A 6,128-nucleotide genomic window follows, 5' to 3' on the forward strand; every position below is an offset into this window, starting at 1 on the left:
AGATTTAGAACTAGGCAATACCGTCGTACTTCTAGAGGCTGGAGAATGAAAATGCCAGGTTAGGTGGCAGTAAACCGTGAAAACTTCATTCTTGACGAAAGTTTACAGAACCTGCGGTTTAAAATCTTCGTACCGTGAAATCACCTCATCCAACGTTATTTTCCTTATAAGCCATTCGAGTCTCTTGGCCCGTTTTATCTCTCAGCGCTCTATTAGGTTGAGGTTTAAAGGGTGTTACTATACACGTTATTCGTCCAGTCGCGAAAGTGTGTACCATATTGCTATTAAACTTTTACTAATTCTCTGTTATTTTAATATTTGGTATCAACTAAAAAAAAGGTAAATCAGAATAAAATTTCAATAGTGCCATAATTCGTAATTTTTTACGTTCGTAACTTCTTACAACCTGACAACAAAGTAAAACTTAATGATTATTTCTTTAAGCAATATATGATCAAAATTAAAAAAACAAGAAAAATTATATCTTTCATGGTTATATAACGCTATTTCAATATATATATTTTATATAATGACTATAATGCAATTAGAAATCTTTTAAATCCTTTGAATCTTTTCCGCGATATTGATATAGACTTTAGTAACGCTAATTATAGGCATACGTTCATTTATAGTCCAACTTGAGAACAAGCTTGAACTTGTTGATCATTGACTACTTGAATTCTAAGGTTCCGAGGTAACTCTATAATAATAGTTCATCTAAAGCTTCTTAACTCAAAGTACCAATAGTAAATTCTGGTGTATGAGTTAGAAGATTAATCTGCTTATATCGTCCACATTGTCAGGATCTCATTTTACGATGTCGAGTTTCTCGCCGTGATAGATACTTGTATAGTGGAGATCGAACGCGATAATATGTGCATTTACATGCAAACTTATGAAAATTATGTTAAGAAAAGATCTAAACAGCAATTTGGTATGACAAGAGGTGATAATGACCTTTAACTCACATGGAGTAGAATACATGATGTGATCAATAGTAAAATATCTAAGTAATTTATATCGACGAATTGAGCTAGCTACAGATTTACGTAAAATATTTTTTAATTGAAATATTTTGAAAGAATTATTTTACTAAAATATTTCAAAATTTAGCTAGCTACGCACGGGCCAAAAATATTATACATAAATCTGCAGCTAGCTAAATTTTAAAATATAATACTTTAGTAAAATAATTCTTTCCATGTATATGTACATACGCTGCAACCGTAAACCGAATAAAACAATAAATTTTTCTTTAGTAGTTTGCTAGCCAAAGTTCTTGATACATTACAAACAAAACTAGGGATGTATTATATTGTCGAAACGTAATCCGTCCCCATGAGAAACGACTTGTATACAATTCTTACTTTTGGACGACTCAGGTGTTTGTGACAAAGAGCGATACTTTGCGAAAACTCGTCACGATTCATGCCTCTAAAGATCCACAGTGGTGGAGTTTGAAAGAGATTTTACGAGGATTTCAGGGAAGACGTGAAAGGATCAGACGGAATATAAGTCTAGGGAAACAGCGACGGATTTAATTTTAGTCCATAATTCTTTCGGTAGGATTTCTATCTATTTCTACGGTTGGGCATAAGTTTGTGAAACAGATCTGCGACATCGTGATCTACCATACCAGCTACCAGAAACTGAGAAGAACTACTCTCTAAAGCGCATTTGAATTGCATTTGCATAAGAAAACAAAATAATACCGGATATTCCAAAGTATACTCGCAGGTTCTATTTTAGATACAGGTTAAATGCAGATTAAATGTAAAAATGTTATGCAAAATAGGAAATAAATGTAGATTTCCTTCTTATATAATTTTTTAAAATTAGTAAATTTGTTTATCACCGAAAAATTGCATTAATAAATAAGTCCACTGTATTGAATAATAATAATAATGTAATGTTTATATAATGTAATATTCATATAAAATATTTTAAATCATTTCTCAAAAATGAAAATTATATCGGTAAAAAATATGCATTAATATTTTATCAGACACGAAGTTTGAATTAATCTTTGACTTGCAATATTATTGTAATCAATAATATAATAATTCCATAAAATCGTAACTTGCATTATTGCTTTACCATATATTTATAATTTATACTTGTTAAAAACTTTAACTGAACCTAATATTGGATTAATATCTAATTCTCATTTGTCGAGATTATTACCAAAAAATCATAAAACTTCTTATATTCACTATACATTGCAAATATAGCGAATTATATTTTTTTCGCACTTACTCTTGCTTTCTTTGACGCGTCTATTAAGCTACTTAGTCTTGTGAAACTTATCACGTCGGCGTTATGCTAAACTAGAAAACTGTTCGAGAATGTGATGTAAAACGGGATCGCTTTTTGCTTATTCCAAAAAAAAGTTGCAAACTTTTATGAATTCCTCGACTCAGTCAATTTCATACTTTTGCTTAAAAGAGTCGAGGTAACATTTTCTCACGAAAAATTTAAGTGCTCGCTACTATAATTTCCTCAAATAAACCAAACTTTTTAATAAACTTGTTTCAAAAAATAATCCAAATGAACTACTCGCAGTTATTATATGTATATGTATAATATAGTTTGAATTCGATATTCTATACACATGGCGCATAGTTTACGTAGAATATAAAAACATCAATTTTTTAAATTTATTATATTATATAAACTTTTAATTAAAAAATAGTTATAATATTATAATTACTGCTGGTACTATCGTCATTATTATTGTTAAAATAAACTACTTAATACTTCAAACTATACTTTGAAAGTTGCTGCATATTAAACCGTTTTTTTCCCTATGTGAAAACAGAGAGTTATTTGACTGAAAAACATCACTTGTCCCATCTTACCACATTTTTCTTTCATGCAACCTAGTAGTTTAGTTTATCCATATTCATAACAGACGAGATTGGAAAGCGTTCGATCTTCATCACTTTCGCGACAACTTGAGGCAAAATCTGGATTAAAGTCGATCTTCTCTAATGACAGAACATGTCTGTATTATTAAGAACATTATCTTGCGGGATGAAGTTTTATCACCTAAAAGTAATCAATCTTATAATTTAAGTACCAATCTTATAATTTTGATGGCGCATTTTCTCAAATTAATTTCTAAATATTAGATTGCCACATTTGGGACAATTATGTGTGAAATTTTTTTCGAAATTATTTTACAAAGACTTATTCAGTATAAATTTTGTAATTTATTGAATGCAAATGTGTATAATGGTTTCTGCAATAACGCAACAATCCCAAAAAAGTAAATGTTACTAACATAAAATATAATATTTATGACACGCACGGTCTCGCGAGGCATAAGAGATGTATTATATTTCTAATTGGCTATATTATCCCGAAACGAAATACATTATTCATCATGTTAACCGCGACTTATATCGACAAGTATTATTATACTCGTCACAGTTATGTACGATCCGAAGCGACTGCGGACGACCGCTTAGCTAAACGATTTCTCCGCAACTTGTCAACGATGACGTACGATCGACATAGAAACACAGGCATAACACCACGCATAAACACTAAACACGTGAGCGGAAAGTACATACACGTCAAAGGGAGCTTCACTATTCGTGTCGATCAGTATCCTACGTGTACATGTGTCGTGCCATGATCGACAAGTGAACAGGAGTCAGTTCACAGGATTCGATAACACACGCGTACAAAGACTCAAGGCAATTCTCTGTGAGAGGTAGCTAAATTACAGCTTCCAGTACTCGTGCTAAATTACTCCGTATCAAGCTCTTTTGTTCGCAATTTGAAATTCATGAGCATCTAAAAATTGTTAAATTAATTAAAGTATACACATAAGAGTATCTAATGAGTTATCTATAAAATAATCTCTCAGCAAATTTGCGCGAAAACTATTTTTCGCAAAAAAATATAAAAAATTAATGCTTAAATGTATAATAAAACTGATAAAATAATGATATCACTCGTAAGTAGTATCTTTAGTGTTTATACAAATGAAGCATAGAAGGAAAAGTTAATTTATTTGATTGAATGATTTAATTGCTATGTAATTTAAAACTTATGAGATTTTGTAGATATTGTAAAATTATACTTTCAATGAGTAATAATTATTATTTAATAGGGAGCCTATGTACCTACACGCAGTAATTAATCTATTAATCAACCATTAATAATATTCTGCTCCTCATTGATTATTATTATCCAATTGAAGCAGACTTTAATCGTATCAAGTATGTTACTATCGTCATAAATTTCAGTCACGATTTTCGCGAATCGAATTAGTTAGAAAGAAAACGCTCAGCAGCAATTTCTGTAAGTGGATTTCCATCTCTACTAGGAATACCGAAACTCGCGGGATTACGATCGAGATTCAAGACGTAAGCCGATGCGAGCTCAACTCAGTGAACTAAATAATGAAATCGCATCTTGCCAGCAAATTGCATCATCCTTACGAAATTTCTCACTTGGAAATATGCTGTTGATGTCATAGATTTGTATAATCGATAAGCCTTCTTCCGTTACTGCTCGACTATCGTCGTATTTATTGATAAGTGATAAGACGAGGAGTCATAACACAAAATGTGATTGGAAATCATTTCCCATGAAAAAATTAGAGAGAAAGAGAGAGAGCGCGCAAAACACTCATTTATGTGTCATCGTCTTTTGTTTAAAGACGAAATTTAGAAATAATCTCTGATGAAAATAATTAGATTCAATCTATAAAGTCTTTGGGCGGGTGTGATTTACATTATCCGATTAAAAGTATACTTATAATCGCTCGTAAAATTTTTTAATTAACGTGAACTTCATAACGTCGGCCGCCAGCAATTAGCATTTTTATTACGATCCAATTCACCTCCCTGAACATTCTATTTGATTTGTGACAAATACCTTCAAAGTGCTCATTCTCTCTTTCCATTATCGTTTTATCAAATTTTTTCAATTTAATATTCAATTTTCAAAATTTTTTACATAATATTTTTATTTATGTTTAATAAGAATGTCTTATACGCAATATAATACATAAAGGTACATACATATAATTAGTTTTGGTACACATGATTATATATTATACTAGATTTTCGGACACGTTTAATTCCAATGCAATTTAGAAGGTTGATCGAAATAAATAATCAAATTAAAAGTCATGTGCTTATGTTAATAATTAATAATTATGTTAATAAACAAAGAAAATAGCAACATAAAACAATTATTTTTTAATTATCATAACAATGCAACTGATATATGATATGAGCATAAATCCCTAAAACTAAATCGCACTAAAGAATTGGCGAATTTACCGAATAATTCGGGAGAAATGTATCCTTTTACTCTATTTTATCGGCGCAGCGAATTGTGCTTGCAATTTCGCGCGGTTTGGGCGCAGCCGGTTCATTTCAATTAACGATAACGTCGTTTTCTAGATCCTACAAAAGGACTAGCTATATTGGTATGAACCCAGCTATAGTAAAAAATGCAAACATCCGGGCATAGAATTCGTATCATATAATCTCCAATTAACACGCGAATAACAATAAAACAGGTAACACGTGTGCTAAGTTATTCAATCCTCGCTAAATACGAATTTTTCGGTGTAAAATTGTGCAGAAAATGTCATATAAAATAAAATCTTCTTTATCAATGATAACTTTTCGGTTGAATATAATCAACTATTTTTTTTTTAATATATATGCGTATCTTTATCAATTTTTTAAATTTAATCATGTATAGTATAGGATGCTTCTGATATCTCCTGATCAGTAAGTCGAGTGTCCTATCTGCCTATGGGTAGCGGCATGCTTTACTGATAATGCGGAATAAGATTAGATCGCAAGCATTTAAAAATATATAATTATAAATTATAATCACATATTTTTAAATATTTATTAAATTTTATTTATGTTAGATTAAGTCAGATTTTATATTATTTGTATTATTATATACATATTTTATATCATATTATTGAATTTTATACTATACCAAAATTCAATTTCTTTTGTCTCATTCCCCGCTGGATTTGCGATCTAATCTTATTCCGCATTACCAGTAAAGCGTGCTATTACCCATAGGCAGATGTGCAACTCGACTTACTGATCTGCAGGAAAGTATCGTAAGTACCCTGCACACAC

The 6,128-nt window shown here is 30.7% G+C and overlaps 1 protein-coding gene and 1 long non-coding RNA gene across 2 annotated transcripts in view; one reads left to right on the forward strand and one right to left on the reverse strand.

Moving 5' to 3' along the window:
* LOC108756594 overlaps positions 1-6,128 on the forward strand; it is a 135,863-nt gene that overhangs the window by 101,657 nt on the left and 28,078 nt on the right. The gene's annotated exons all lie outside the window — the stretch shown is intronic.
* The window catches only part of LOC108756595, a 23,274-nt gene that overhangs the window by 8,271 nt on the left and 8,875 nt on the right, over positions 1-6,128 (reverse strand). The gene's annotated exons all lie outside the window — the stretch shown is intronic.

The sequence above is a fragment of the Trachymyrmex septentrionalis genome, unplaced genomic scaffold (genome assembly GCF_001594115.1).
Source record: "Trachymyrmex septentrionalis isolate Tsep2-gDNA-1 unplaced genomic scaffold, Tsep1.0 scaffold129, whole genome shotgun sequence".
NCBI lineage: Eukaryota > Metazoa > Arthropoda > Insecta > Hymenoptera > Formicidae > Trachymyrmex > Trachymyrmex septentrionalis.